Source organism: Pezoporus occidentalis, unplaced genomic scaffold, assembly GCF_034315485.1.
Source record: "Pezoporus occidentalis ecotype Australia unplaced genomic scaffold, CSIRO_AGI_Poc_V1 ctg99, whole genome shotgun sequence".
Classification (NCBI taxonomy): domain Eukaryota; kingdom Metazoa; phylum Chordata; class Aves; order Psittaciformes; family Psittacidae; genus Pezoporus; species Pezoporus occidentalis.
The window spans coordinates 3,923,627-3,940,542 of NW_026916358.1; positions in this window are offsets into that span (position 1 = coordinate 3,923,627).

The following is a 16,916-nucleotide window of genomic DNA, read 5'->3' on the forward strand; positions in this document are numbered from 1 at the left end:
TCAATTTATCTGTTCAGTTGGTGCACATACACTGTGAAGAACTGAAGAAAGTATGCTTTTGTACTGTTCATTCTGGTTAATGAACACGTAAGCATCAGTTACCATCAGCTGAGCTTGGAGGGTTCTGTTATATTCATAATGGCTGACCACCTAATGGGCATACAGATACACTTGGAGCAGCAAAATTTAATTTTGGGAGTATTTCAGATTTCAAGTGCCCTGAGTAAAGCCTTTCTCCAACACATGATGTTCTGTACAAGCTGAAAAGGGAACTCATAATTTCAGTAAGTGGTTTTTAAAGACTTTGGGAGGATTTTACACATGATGGGAAGTCAAGGCAATATCTAATGGTTTTTGTTTAAATCATTGTTATCATTTCTATTTTGAAAGAAAACAAGGTATTTGAACAACAGTATTGCCTTACTGTGCACATTTCCCTTAATCACAAGCTGGAAGAGCATTAAGCAGAGAGAACCCAAAATGAGGGTTTACCATTTGCAGGAAAATTTGGGTAACTTTAATGGAACATTGGAGGAAAGTAGTGTTTTTTTTTCTCCTTAAAAACATCCCTGGATTAAGAGGTTTCTTCCCAACAACTGAGATCCCTGCTGGTCTTTCCGGCTGTAGCTTCCAGAATCTGTTATCTCAGGAGCATTTATTTCACTGGGGACCCAGCAGAGCCCTGCTGGGATGAAAGCAGCTCATCAAACTTGATCTTCTTATAAGGACAGCTCATGGAACTTGATCTTCTCTTAAGTTCTGAGCCATTCCCCTTTTCTTCACAGAAAGCTGAAAGATCTCAAGACCTTTACAAGTTGCTATTTTGATTAATGTACAAGTTCTGGTGAATAGGCTTCCCGGGGAGAGTGTTTTCGGCAGGATGTATGAATAATTGATACTGCTCTTGGCTTGATACCATAGTTACGGGAACAAAAGAAAAAATGGGGAACTGAATTTAACCATTTAATACCATAATGATATGGCAGCATTGTCTGGAACCTTTAACCATCGTTGACTGCCTTGAAGTTGCAACTGGCCATCTCTGCACTTCAAGGACATGGCAATCAGCAGTAGGGTGTCTTGCTGCTGTTCAGTGGTTCAGAACTGCTGCCTGTTTCATGATGTGTTTGTGAAACTGGCCTGAGATGAGAGGGTTGTAATTACATGTTCCATGCAGAAGTCACAGGATCTTTTGCTGGGTTTTAAATATCCAAGAATAATCCTGGAGATACGTAAGAAGGCACATACTCCTAAAAATTACCACATTCCAGTGGTAATTTTTAGACTCATTAGAAACTCTCTTTAGCAATGTCAACTGAGACAAAGAGAAAGAGAAAAGAAAATAAGAGACATGTATGTATCCATACATGGAGAAATATAGAGGCTCCCACCTGCTGGGAGGCAAGAGTTGTATTCCAACTGCAAAAGCCTCCAGAAGAAGGGTGGAAATGAAAGCTTTGCAGGGTTTCCATTCCTGCTCTGCTAGCTGGTTTTCATTGCTCCATGCAAAACAGAATAGCTGCAGGATGCTGGCTGTGCTCGCCAGGGGACATGAGTGTAATCTGGCCAAAACTGTTGAGTGTAAGCTGGCAAATGTTTGTGGAAACTCAAAACTATTTTACAGCAAGACACCAGCCAGAAAAGGTTATTAATAACACAGCTAATAGAGTTTTAGTGAAGTTTACATATATAGTGAGAACCCAAGAACTGAATTAAGAAGTATTTACTTTATATAGTTCTACAACATTAAAACACTCAGTAGCAGCAGTGGTTTGTCATTTTAAGTCAAAATCCATTAATGAATTTGCTGGCGATACCATGTTTATTAGAGGCTGACAGCCTCTTGCAGGGACCCTGCAGCTAGGCGTTCACAGAGCCATCAGAGCTAGGATGCCACACTCCAGTCCTTTCTCAGACCATTTGTCTCTTCATTTTAGATAAATTTACTTCTTCACTTTCCAGAATCACAGCTGTAATAGAAGAGAATGATTTTCTATTATGTCCTCAATTATTCTTATGTCTGCAGGCTTGGCGGAACAGAGCCTGAAATTTTCTGGCACTGTAGTCTGCTAAAGGGAGATATGCAGTGTTTGCTTAATAATGTAAACAGCCACCGGTTTTAATACTCCTCTTATATGAGTGTTTCAAAACCTTGTGATGTTGTAATGAAGAAAAGTGCCTGGCAGAACTGCTCCTTGATGCTGTGCTTTCTGAGAAGACGAAGAAACAGCACCTTGAGGAAAGGATTCTATGAACGTGCCATGTTGGATGTTTTTCTAAGAGGGGGTTTTCATCAGAAGTTGGTGAACAGGAGGAATAATGAACTAAACAGGCTGCGCTTTCAACAGGGCTTAAGCCTGACTCAGGATGAGTAAATTCAAGCTGCTTTGGGTTCAGCTGTTTCATGTTCAATAAACAAGATGCAGGGTTTGCAAACCCTATAGTATCTTACGCACATTATCAAGCCCCTACCTGCAGCAAAGTGGATATAAATTCATCTGCACACTGAGCCAAGCTCTGCTGTGCCTCTGACGTGTGTTCTTGTCCAACTCTTAAGCTGCCCTCCTCCATAATTCTCACCAATCTGTAGGCCTCTGTCCTCCCAGCACCCTTTATCAGTCATCCCCAGGCCGTTATAACCAGCTCACATATTTAGATGGGGGACTTTATCATCCTTTCCTACTGAAAGGAGCTTTATTTTGTACAGAGGTAAGTGACCTACTTACACAGCCACAGAAAAAGGTGAATCATGAGCAGAAGTAGGGCCAAAACACAGAAGACAAACAGTGCCCAGTGGCACAAATGCAGGAGAGGCTGTTGTCACAAGAACTGCACCACTGTAGAGAGGCCTGGTACCTGGCTCATTCGTGAAGGCTGCCCACATCACACCCAGCATCTCTCATGATATGAAGACGTTTCTCACAATGTTCAGCCTCGATCACAAGACCCTCTCTTTACTTTTCTGTCCTGCAAATGTATGCTTTATTGCATGCACACATACACCTATGTACACACTGCAGCTTACTCAGGAAATAGTTAATTCTTTTGCTCTAAAACACTATCTAAGCCAAGAGCAAAAGATGTTCTGGACCTTTGGGACATCAGGAGAAAAAGGAGAGACAAAGGAGAAACCCAACACATATACATATGGGAAAAAGTTTCTTAATAAACAGAGTAATGGGTCTAAAGACACTGAAACCTCACAGACCACCACAGCTGGGGATCAGGGCTTGCAGCATCACAGAGAAATATGCATGACAGCTAGGGAATCTGAAACCACAAGAATGTCAGAGCAGTCACAGTAGGGCAGACTGAAAGGCCCCATAGCCACAGACCTGATCTTGACAGTAACCTGCAGCCAATGCCTAAGGAGAAGTAAGAACATGGCACATGTAGTGTTACTTTTCTCCCTTGTATTTTCTGACAACCAGCAATTAAGGTCTTTCAGAGCCTCCAGAAAGGATTGATCCCACAACACCTGGCTTCCATGAACCTGAAATACCTCCAGCCTCTAGCCCTGATTATATCCTCCAACTGCCAACTCTTCTCTGACCTATCAAGTATCTAACCTTGCTGTAGGGGACACAGCTCCAGAAACTGGCACTCTTGCTGCCCATGCGTGTATGTAATTTTATACCCCACTTGAGGTAGGAGAGCCAGAACTACACACATGTGTAATCTGAACTTCAAAAGTTCTGTAACAACATTATCTGTTGTGCCCTATAGTCTCTTCCTACCAATTGAATCCAGCACCATGCAGACCCAGAAGTCCAGACATGTCTAGTCTTGACCAACTTCCCATTTGCCACTTAGATTTAGCGCTGGGCAGAGGTGCCTTATGGTGGCATTACACATTCCCCTGTCATGCACCATCACCATCTATCAAATGGGTTAGCAAACAATGGACAGCAAATTTGCTAAGGGCAAAGTCTACATGCAGGAGTTCTCATGTTGGCAGGCCATTGCAGCAAGCTCTTTCCACAAGCCCAAGGCAAGTGCCTTTTGATATAATGGAGGTCTTTACCTGCCACCCCATCCCTCTGACCCCCAGCACTTCATCCTTGTGCCTGCTTTCTTTTGACCCGTTTCCAGAGATAGGACTAGCTGATGGTTTACATATTCCTCATTAACTTCAGATTCAGCTACTCACCAGTCCCTTGTTTATATGCCTGACTGTAAAGACTACAAGTACATCAAGGCTCTCTCCATGCAAGGAGGCAGAGTTCTATAAAGGCAGCTATTTGCAGGAGCAGTGGATTTGCAGGAATGACACTGGAGGACCCAAGATATCCTGCATTTTCTAGGGCACTGTGCAGAACATGTAAAGCTTTCCTGAAAACTTCTGGGATGGCATTGGAGCGACGCTTGATGGGATGGCTGACCAGAACAAACCGCAGTTATCGGCAATCTGTGCTTGTGTGCGACATAGTGAAATGAAACCTATGGACACTGACTGCAGAACAAAATGTACTGTACATGCACTACCACGCAACCATATGGAGCTCCAGCACAAATGTGATGCTGAAAATGTAGATATGTCCCTGAGGTCAACCACATGTTTGAAGACAATTCAGCTCTTGCAACCATTTCATGCTGAGCCTCATGCTTTGCACTGTGACCCATGAAGGTGTAGATCTCAGGTTTTCTAGGTGCACAAGGTCGCCGTAAGATACCCAGAGGCAACTGTACAAAAAGCAACCTATTACTACTCAAGTAATAGGAAGACGTGCTTGTGTAATAAGACCCTGTGACTGTGTTTACTTAAGCAACATCTCCGTGCAAGTGTTCATTGATCTGCTGTCCTCGGGGGCTGTCCCACATTGCGTGTGGCCTGCCTGTTCCGGAAGAATTGCCACACATCGAGAGGCTTCATCTTGCTTCCTCTTTATGAATTTGATTTTGATAAGTTTGCTGCTCACTTGACAACAAAAAGCTCACCCTGGTTGAGCTAGTGCAGTTTTAACCTGGAGCAAGTCAGCAGTGCTGGGGAACCAGATGAGAGGAAGGCACACGGGAACAAGCAGAATTCACTTCTGGATATATGTCCTGGAACATACCAAGCCAAATGGCCATCATAATCACATAATGAAGTCTTAAAGTTTAATGTGGCCTGTTGATGTGACCTGCAGGACATCAGTTGTGACTAACATTACCTGCATGTTTTATTCCTAACAAATATGTCAAGGAGTTTGTTCCACATTGTGGGATGCTCCCAAGATACATTTCTCCAGTTTTGTTGGATGTGGGAAGTGTTTTCTTTTGATGGCCTTAGTTATCACTGCTCTCTACACCGAAGTACTGAGAGCTATGACACAGAGTTAATGTGAATGGCAGGTGCATCAATATTGTCCTAAACATGACCCAGACCTCTTGTTAGCTAGGCTGGTGGATAGCATAACCTGCTCAACAGAACAAGGCATCAAGGCCGAAAGCTGTAGGCTTTAACAAAAATTATACAGTGATTTTCCTATATAACATTTCCTTCCAGCAACTGGAGTTGAAGGAATATAATATTCTGTGACTCCTTTTGGTAAGGTTGTGAATATTGTATCAGTGAATACCGCATCTGTTATACTGACTTTATGAACGCCGGTACAGCAGGGAAGGCAGATGCAGAAGTGGACACACAGTGCAATTTGTCACGTCAGTATTTCACCTACCTCTCCTTTCAGCCCTGGCTCTTCACTCTTCCAAAACAAGAACTGGTTTTTTGCAATTTTTTAAATGGACTGTTCCCTCTACTTTGTCAAGTTTGAATATGTGATACAAAATTAACGTTTTGTAATGTGTGGTTTTGTACCTTTTTGGTCCACTGCCAGTTTTCTTTTAGTGAAAGATTTAATCAACATTTCAGAAAAAAAAAAAACATGTATAATTTTTGCCTGGGCCCAAAAATAACGGTTGCCTTCCCCATCTGTGATGCACAGTAAATATTCATTTTATCATGTATCCAGAGGTTTCACAACAGCACTAGAGACTGAAACAACTTGAAATATTTTCCCATTTGAATATTAAAGAAAAAACATACACTTTACACCAAACATGGCGCTAGCTGTTTCAGAAAAAACAACAACAACAACAAAAAAATCCAGGTTTTGTAAAGGTTTTCACTGATCTATTTTTATTCTACAAGTTCAGCAGTGCTCAGTTAAAGTATGTTCTTCTCTCTCAGTTCATACAGAATATCTTGGTATCTACCAAAAAGACAGCTGGTACCCATCTGTCTATACACAATGGCACTTACACTGCTAACTTAAGTAGCTCTGTTTTTAGCTGCTTGTTTCCTCCTCTCCTTTCACACATCACACACTGTTCACTTCAAGGATGCCATACTTTCTTTAAATATGTCTCAAATACATCACTTTTTAAAAATGATTCCCATCAGTGAAGAAATAACTAACTTTCAGTCCATCAGTTTAATTAAGTCCCAACACAACAGCACAGATTTGGGGGCAAAAATACATCCATTCATGTAACCATACATTCACACAACCTTCTGCAAAAAAAAACCCTGTTAAATAGACATGACCCAAGTGGGAACATTTTCCTTAAACGACCTCAAACCTGAGGACTGACAAAATCTGAACCTGACCCTGGCTTAGGACTCACTGTCTCAGTATTGCACCAGTAAAAGGGGGAAATCTCAGTCAACCATGGCCAAACGGGTTTGTTCAAGTCCATCTGTTGTTGTGCAGCCTAAACAATTCACACTCATTCTCTCAATGAGGAAGAGTCTAGGTCTCTAGACAGGGTTTATTTTGGCAGCACTTTCTCTTCCCTGCAATATCTTTTAAATATCATAAGTAAGCTATATAAAAAATACTACATGACATTTACACTTGTGCTATTTTAGATTAACTTATGAAATTATACACTCACATTTTTACATTTGTTGAGAAATGTCGTGCTGATTACTCCACCTAGAGATCAACGACTCAATAGGCAACAAAACAAGATCATTCTAGCTCAAGCGGACCCTTCTGGTAAACGACAGCAAAATGGACTACAAACAATCTGCTTCAAATCATGAAGAAATCCAACTACCAATGCATCCTGCAGGAAGCAGAAAGGGTTAGCCAGTGTTTGGGTGCCATAGTATGCTGTGAATAGCACATCAAGTCAATACGTCAAGAGCTTGCCTGCTCTTCTCAGCAAAATCAGGCACCATGCCTTTCCCAACTGGATGGATATGAAGCTCAAATTGTACTCAGCTGAAGGAGGATGAAGCTTCTAAGTATATTGAAGTGAGAATTTTATTCTCTTCACAGATGAAGACACCAAAATAGGTTCCTAACACATTTAAATGATAGCACTTGGACAAAATCTTTGTTGTTTTTTTTTCTGAAGAGACAGAAAGAAGAGCTAAAGGAGCAATTAATAGGATCTCTCCAGTCTCACCCAATGTCTGTTTTTAGAGGCTGTTCCCCACCTGTTTATGCAGGCAGTATTAACCCACCAATTTCAGATAAGCATGAAGGGGAAAACAACAAGGAGCCACAAGTGAGTTTGCATGGTTAACAGCTCTCTCTCTTGAAATTTTCTGCCATGATGCATCTTAAAAACATACAGTAAGGAGCTGACCACATTCCACCTAAGGGGCTAAGACTGAACATTTAAAATGTACTGTATTTCTACTGGAAAAGGATTGTTGCCTTCTATCCATTAGTAGGAGTTTACCTGAACTAATCATCAAAGCAGCAGTGATCTCAAAGGTCCTTCCAGGAAAACCCTTCCTACTTCAGGAAAACCACAACACAAAAGCCAAGTTCTAGAGTTAATTGAACTCCTTTTTAACTGAGGGTAGATGAAATTTTGTTTTTCTCAGAGGCCTTTTTAGAGTAGGCTTAAATGTTCAAGTTTTATGAATCTGAGAATAAATAAAATCAACATAAAAACCTTCCAAGATGAGATTCACAGCCTCTTCATACCTGCATGCTATGAACACCATACAAACTGATAACAAAGCCACCAGCCCCAAGTAGCTTTCAAGTCTCTACAGCCTGTGTGAAAACTCTTAATGTGAAATAGCAATGGAACCTTCTTTACCTGAGATGTGAACCTCTCTAGGCTGTGGCTTGAAGTTGGCTGTTGTGATGTGCCCATCGAAAACAATCAAAAAAAGTGAAAAAAAAAAAAAGTGAAATATTTGCAACAGGCAGAGAGGTCAAGATCCTGCAAGAAGCAGTATTTACGTATCATGATTAGAAGTATTTACATGCACAGCATCAATGTTACACACCTGACAAAGAGTCAGGCTTTTTAGGGGTTTTATCTCTGACCCATTACAACCTCAAAAATAATATTTACTGCCACTGCTTCTGCAAACTTCAGATTTTTGAGCATCTTCCAACTTATTCTCATTGCACAAAACTTCCACAAGAACCTACCCTGTGCTCCAGCAAGCACTCAGCATCTGTGCTGAGTGATAGGAGTTCAACACAGATCTTACTGAAAGGCAACTTCACACACTTTTCTGATGGTCACCTCTTCTTGAGAATGGTGTTTCCTGGAGTGAGATTAGAACTTGCAAAATGAGCTTGCTTAATAGCACTGTATTTCAAATCCAAAGGAAGTTCTAGGCCTTTGCATTTGGTGTTAGAGAAATGTTGGCACCAACAACACTTTCCAGAGTAAGTAGTGAAGACAGCTATTACAAAACCTCATTAGTCAAGCCTCAGAGTTACCACAGTCAACTTGAAACCAAGTCACGTACGTGAAATTATAGCATTTGCTGATATACATTTTGCAAACAGATGGCCAATTTAGAAGCAAGATTTGGATTCAAAACCTCTTAGAATCATGGAACCATTTAGAGTGGAAAAGACCCTTAAGAGCATCAAGTTCAACTGTAAGCCTCATAGTGCCAAGTCCAGCACTAAACCATGTCCCTAATCACCACATCTAGATGTCTAATGCTGAGCAAATGCTCCAGCTACAGTTCTGTTGGAGGGGTCCTCCTGTTTCTGCAACACTTAATGCCTGCTGGCATCTGCAAGGTGCCTGCCAAGACAGCGCTGCATGTAAACATTCAGCCTCCAGCAGGTATGTCTTTGACCTGGATTTGGAAGAGTGACCACAATGTGAAAGTCATCAATCCATGTAAAACCAACTACATCCTTATTTGTATTATCTAGTCCATTCATGTCTGCTTCTTGCAAAAAATACATTCCTAAGAGGACAGGTTTGAAAGCAGGCTGATACTTAATCTAGAGAGTAACAACAAAACTCCTAGAGAGTGGGAAACACATTCTACAGCTTCACCCCTGTGTGAAAATACTCTATTATCTGCACAGATTTCCATATTAGCCCAAAACTGTGTGATTAAAAGGTAGAGTGTCTTCCCATCTTGGGACAGTTTGTACTGGGATGCATGCGCATTAGTTACTACTAACTGTGTATGCAGTTAGTAACAGTAGTTACACACTGCAGTGCAGAAAAGCGATACTACACAGTCACATCTTCACTGTAAGTAACAACAGTTGCTGAAATCCACTTTAAAAATCTCCAGGGTGTTGCTTCAAGCCATTACATTGTAAGAGAAACGTTGGTTTGGGCAGAAACAAACGTATGACAGCTACATAGGAAAGAAAGGAAGGACAAAGAGCAGAAAAAAGGAGCAGAGAAAAGGAGGCAAGAATAGCACCATAATACATATCCAAATAAGAATTTAAAGCTGCAATGCAAAACAAGGCTCTCAAACTTAATGGCCCTAAGGGCATGGTTGCCAGGGGGGAAGAAAGCTGCTTCTGCAGCAGATACAACCCGGTGTGGGATGATCCTAAAGGACAGGTCTAACTGAGCAGTGGGACCGGCTGCCGGGAGCTTCGCTCAGCTAGTGGCACCCAGCTTGGCAAGGGTGCAGAGCTGGGTGTAAACCTTTACCAGCTTCCCCAGACTATACAGTGATGGGGCACAGCTGTGGGCAGCGTCCAACTCCAGCCCCACTGACATGCAGTCCCTGGTGTCTCTGCTCCCCCTCCCTGGGATATTGAGATAGCAACTTGAGCTGTTGCATATTTGCCCTCACCATGCGAACATCTCCAGACAGTGGGAAATCACGTCTTTCTCCACAAAGTGCTGTTATCACAAAGGAATGGGAAGAAAGAAGACCTAGGAGCCATTTTAGCCATTTCAACAACGGAAACGAGAACACAACACTCTCCATGACTAGAAATAAAACCAAAGCCAAAACGGTTGGTTCTATTTTTAGAAGTGGGGCAAAAAGAGATCAGCAGTTTCACTTTGTTTATTTTCTTGACCTCTTGCTCTTCTTCCTACTGTCTGTGGCAGAGCTGCCAGGGGGAACAGGTCACTACAGCCAGCCAGGGATGCCTCTGGGGTTGTCTGCTGCCTTGCCTAGGTGAATAGAGGAGCTCCCAGATGGGTTTGGAAGTAGCTGCAATGAATGGCTCTTTAAAAGCCCCCAAGCAGAATAGGTGGAAAAAGCTATTTTGCACTTCCTTCACAAAAAAGGTCAAGGCATGCACCTTGCCCTTCTAGACAGAAAATACATCTTTACAGGCAGTGAATAAATCATCTTCCAAAGAGAAGCTTGAGAAACAAGCACCAGAAATCAGGGCCCCAATGTAGACACTGGTTTTATAGTACAGTGCAGTCACCCCTTTTTCCACCTTTTCAGCCTAAACCTCCCTTTGTTCTTCTAGGCACATGTTTCCCCTTAGGAAACAACCAGCTTGTCTCCTCTCTAATTGATAGTCACCTACCATAAGCTCCCTGTCTCCTCAGTGAGTTAGAAACATGGCTGGTTGAACTCAAAGGGTGTGTTCTCCACTTGTGTTCAGTGCACTCGAGGAAGGGTTTGTGTGCTTGGCAGAGTCTCCGAGTTGCTGTTGCTTCCACCCCAAATCTTAACAAAAACTATCACTCTGAGGCACCTACCCAAAATATGTGCAACTGGCACTTGTTTGTCCATGAGTCTGCTGATGAGACCTGTGGGTGCTGTGGCGTGAAGGCAGAGTACTTAGTTTAATTGATACACTCTGAAATACTTCATCAATGCCATAAGTTTTATACAGCATTTATCTGTCAGCACCTTCTCTCACTCAGCACATGTGCTTTTACAGATATATCCAACCCCTCAAAAAACATAAATGTAACCTGATGCAACCCACTTCCTTTGGAGACAAACTGTGTGAGCCGGAACATGAAGGAAGTTGTCTGTTCAAAAAGCACCACGTATAGGGATGATGGATATAGGCAGCAACATGAAAATACCTTTAAATTTCAAATTACAGTTAATATCTTGGTGGTTGTTACAGCAAGCAAAATATTACAGTTAATAGAAGTGAAGGAATTAGTTTTGATCAAATACTGCAATGTTTCATTTTGACTTTTCTGAAACTAAATGCTTTTTAAATTCTCTTCATTAAAAAAGTCCAACTTTTTGTTCCTTGCTTCAAGTTAGGATTGCAGGAAAAAAAGATTGCTTCTAATGTAACCCTCCCTCACTTTACAGGAATGTGGAGAAGTTCATTAGTATTTGTGAACCGTGCTAAGTTGTTATAATTTATGAGAAAACGAGCACTTTGGATGACACCAAGCAAGATATACATAAGGCTCAGAACTAATTAATGAGGCTAAAGAGAGTTTCTGAACACTCCCATGAGGACCATCTGTTGTAGGAATACAGCACTTCAAGAGAAGTCTATAAATGTAATTAAATGCTGAGCAGTAGTAAGAGGTGTCTGGGTGAAGTTTAAGTTAGAAACATTAAACCCTGGCATTTTCCAGTTTTTCAGCATTTTTTTTTTATCCTTTTTCCGAAGGTTTGCTTCGGTTAAGTTACGCAAGGCAGTACACAAACACACGCAATGGATGACAAGCCCTACACTGAGGAGTTCAGCGTCATGACAAACGTGTGAAAACCTCTGATGAGATTTAGGCACCTAAACCAAAGCATGCAGTTCCCTTCCAGATGTCCATGGTATCTGAGACACCCCCATTGCCCCGGGAACCCCAACACTTCTGGAAGCCAGCCAGGATACCGAAGGACATCAAGGTTCTAAAGACTTGGAATAATCCCTCTGCAAGTGCCCCTAACTACCTTGGGTCATCCATACAGCGGCAGTGCTAGGAGCAAACGCAGAATCCATTTCCTTGCTCCTTTGTGTGGGTTACCATGCAGTAGTGGCAAAGCTAGCCTCTGTCTGAATTTTATGTTGTCCCTTCTAACATCTAAGTTCCAGCTCCATTGGTACCAGTAAGGAGTTATTCTCCAATAGTAGTCTTCAGTGCCTCAAAATGCAAAGGTGTCCCATTGCCTTTCTGGCTCACTGTTTGTAATACCACCGCCATCTCCTGTCTCTGATTTCATGAGCAGAACTACTACTGGTCCTTCACACACCACACCTGATCATGGATCAGCTGCTCCCTGATGCATTTTACAAGGGCCCTTTCAAGGCAAGGTGACACCACTGACTGTTCATCTCAATATTGTAAACTGAAACTTTTCAACAGCTGGTTTCCAGGTTCAGCCAGCTCAACACTGTGGATTGAACCAAGAACGCACTTGGCCACTGCAAACTGTGCCATTCTTGCTCTGAATGTGAGCCCTGGATTACCAACTTACCAAATCACCTCATCTTGAACATGTGAAGAACTCTGTTGAACCCAATTGCTGTCTTATGTGACTGGCAGTAGGCATGGGTTTATGCACTTCACTGAACATGAATGTGAAATAAATCACTTCATAAAAATCCCTGGTGTTTTCCCTAGGGTACAACTGAGATCTGCCTCACTGGCACATTTTGAAAAGCACTAGAAAAATGTTTTTATCTGAATGGAAGATAACAGATGAACTCAAGCTGAACTTGCATTAATCCATTTGCAAAAAATTAGTTTAAAAAAACCTATCACAGCAGCACAGTAATGATAATTGCAGCTTAATTACCCATAACTGATTCTTTATGTCCTGAAATAATTTATTCTCCTTTTATACTTGTCTCTGATATCCATTAGAGTCATTACAACTGTGAGTCGATAATTACATACTTTGCATTTTCACATTCTATGCCAGCTTGTGCTCTCTTCTTATCTTTCATTAATTTCATTACCGAAACATCAAGAAAATTTCCATATGAATTTTCCAGAAGTTCTTGTGATTTGATTGGGGTTGGTTTTGGACTTAATAAAGCCCAGGGAGGCAGTTCTTAGGCCAGAGCTTCTGTATGGGCACACAAGTCTGGTTCTGCCAGCTGCACCGTGTAGTTTGCATCATGGTAGGAGCCATAGGATAGGGAGTCAGCCTTCAGGTTTGGGACTACATTAAGCATTAGGTGGAGCTTAGGACACAACTAAGTGTTTTGGATAATGTAGGTTAGACTAAGTCTATGTTATATTTGAAGTTAAAACAAATGCAGTGGGATCAACAAGGCTCTTCTGGGAGCACCCAGGTCCACTTTCTTCCTTACGGCACCACCAGTAGGAGACACAGGGCTGCCAAAAGCCAGGACCCCTCCTTGCTGCAAGTAAGCACGCTCTCTGCCAGCTACATGCACATGTATGCTTGGCACTGGCTGAAAATCTGGTAAAATCATTGCAACAGAACAGAAGAAGAAAGCATGAATTCCCCCTGCGCTTTGCATTCTCACAGGTCTAGTGTTGTCAACAGCTTTCTGTCCAGACTGCTAAAGGTTAACAAGTATCAGTATATGGCCCAGGAAAAGTGACTGTATGAGTTACACTCCATCAGACATGATGATGCCTTCATCACAACCAAGAGAGACACCAGTACCCCAAGTGGCGAAGATGGTTTAATGCTTGAGGTGAAAGATCTCAAACTAAGCCCTGTTTCTTCACTATCTCTCTGACTCAGCAAAAGCTCCCAAACACATAAGTTACACTATTCTCTCGTTCAGCATTGCTCATTTGTAAGACTAGAGCTTTCCTGACCGTATCAACAAGACTCCACCAAAAACTGTCTGTCATGTCCCTCTGGCAAGAGCCAAAGCAAACAGCATTTTATAATCCCTTCATTCCAATGCTTGTTTCACAGCCAAAAAAGCATTTTTTCCATGGATAACATGGCATGGGCAAAATTGCTTAGGAGATGCAAATATCAAAGTGGAAGTGTGGCAATGCCTTTTAATGAACAAATTATGCTGAATGACAAATATGAAGTTGTGCAATAAAAATTTCACGCAGAAGGTAAGTAAAATTTGAACAGTTGGAACAATTTTATCTGACTTTCCCATGCTACATATTTATACCACAGAACCACAAGCGCCTGAGAATGAAACATTAAAGTGAATTTCCTGTCATAATTTAACAAAGGAAAACCCCCTGTCATTTCCTCAGCTGGAATGGGCACACTTCTTTTGAGTCAGGGGTTTATTTTCTTAAACAACAAAACACCTTCCTCCCTCCTTCTCCCATAGTTTATTATTGTTTAGAAGACTGGGATAAACCAGAGACAAGGAGAAGGAGTAAGAGGGTCAGCTATTTCTAGAGCAAGCTTTTACCCTTTATTGGACCATATGCTGTGTGGAGCCACATGACCACAGACTGAAAACTGACTGCAGTTACCTGATGTTCTCCTGTAATTCCCACAACCAGTAACTTCCAAGCAGCCCACACAGCAATATCTGTGCCTGACCCTGCCTTTCCACACCCCCCCGAGCAGTACCAACACCACAGTGTGTTTAAAAAACCTCTTAAAAAGGGAGGAAAAGTCAAAGGAACACAGTTGTTGCCAGCCTTTCCACCATTAATGGGTTGGGAATAAGCCAACATCTGGGCGCTGGAGCTCAGCAGTGAATTTGCTCATACTGGAAGGGAGCTGAAGCCAACATTTTAACAGCTGATGGGTGCACGGCTCCTTAGACTTGCACCCCTTGCATGCACCCAAAGGGACACCCTTCCTGTGCAGCTGAAATCCTGGCCATAAAGCATGCTCCTCCCTGGGGAAAAGAAGTTTTCTCAGAGTTAACTTCTCAGAACTGCTTCCCTGCTTTATGCTTGGGATTTAAGGGTAAAGTAAAAGCTAGCAGCCAGTGAACCAGGCCAGCCATGACAAGTGCGTATGGAATACTGCACAAGCAACATGGCACAACTCTGTGGAGGCATGTTTTCAGTGATGCTGGAAGAAGACAGAAAGAGCTTTGGATGAGATGCTGGAGCTCGCACGTGGGGAACAGACACTGAGATGGAAATGCATTCACAGTAATATTAGCAAACCTATTGCCTTGGGCCATTTTGAAGCACCGGAGTCCTGTGACGAACACACCACACCAAGTCCCCTCTCCACCACAGGCTCTCTTCTTGCATTTGAAGCTGTTTCCTGCAACAACTTCTGTCTCTTTTTAGCAATATTACAGTCCTCATCCCAGACCACAATATAGATAAAAGTAGAATTAACAAGCTCTCTGCAAAAAAGGTGGCAGCCCTCAAAATTAGACTTTTATTCATTCATAAGGTCCGACACAACCCTAATGTTGTAGCATATCCTTTCCAGCAAAGCAACCCCCTGAAAAGGGCTGGCACTTGAACCTTTCCTAATTTGCGGGGTTTTTACTTTAATACCATGGGTCTTACCACTAATATTTGAGTTTTTAAAAGGTTTGAAAAAAAAAGTTTCAAATGCTCCTTTTGATGTTTATTTCTTTCTCTTGTTTGATTACCTGATCAATTGTAGTTGGTAATTTTGACGGTGCGCATGTTCTTTTGCTGCACTATTTGTTCTCTTCTGTCTTGCACACATCCCTCCTACCCTCACACAAGGTACAAATCTGGTCCTTTCTTACTGCTACCTGCAGAAGTCCCATAGAGCAGTAAGAGATGCTGCTCAGTTTTCAATGCTCTCTTATTTCCTTCTTCCTGTGAACCACTGCAGTTGTGTCTTTCTTCGCAGGAGTGTGAAGGTTCTGCATTGCCTCTGCCAGCACTCACCATGAAGCACAGACCTCGGGTTGCTGCCTTTAGTTACTGCATACCATAATGAGCAACAGCTTGATTTCTGTCTTCATGACTAGCTAATGTGCTCAACTATGCTACATACATTTAACTGAGGGAAATCTTCAACCAGTCCAGAATGACTGAAGAAAATGAACTGCTCTGGAGCAGGAAATGGGAGTGGAGCCAGCAGGAGCCCGACCAGCAGTTGGCTGCTAGTTTAAGGTTAGTATTTACACTTGCAGAAGTGGAAAAGCTGCAGGGCTCAAGGATTTCAGATAGGAAGCAAGTGAAGCCCTGAAACGTTTTTCAACTTACACCACATCCCATGCCTTCTGCAGATACAAGTGCGAGGAAAGGCAGGAGCCCAGGAATGCAGACTTCCTCTTCCTCTTGCAGAGACCAGCCTGGTCGGAAGGAAATGTCTACTGCTTATCTCAGTTTCAGAAAACAGACACAGCCCATGGTGGAAAAACACAGGCAAAGGCCAACAAGAACCTGGGGTGCACAAACAGCAGTTCTGCATCAAACCTGCTGAGTACTCACAGCTTATGACTTGGAAAGCCTGGGGTTTTCTGAGCCATGCTTTTATGCCATGCAAGAATCTGGCTCAGGATCCCATTCATCAAACTCTCTTAGCAATAAGAAATGCCACCTCTCAAAAACCACATGCCTCAAACCAGTGTGGCGGGAGGGCACGTTCACAACGCACCCAAGCTCTTCTTTGCGCAACTTCTTTCCGAACCACCACTACTGTAATGCTCACTAATGTTTCTAAGCTTTTCACTTATTTCTCTTTAAGGGGAAAACTGTAATTCTCAAAAACCAAATGAACCAGGAGACAGGGCTTTAAGGCAAAAAAAAAGAAAAAAAAAAAAAAAAGAAATCAACAAAAGCCCTCAAAAGCCCATGTTTATTGTCGAAGTCTCTAGAATTACGAGATTTGACAATAAGGCTTTTCCTCTTGTGATACATGCAATTAGGCAACATGCAGCTCAATTTCTGCA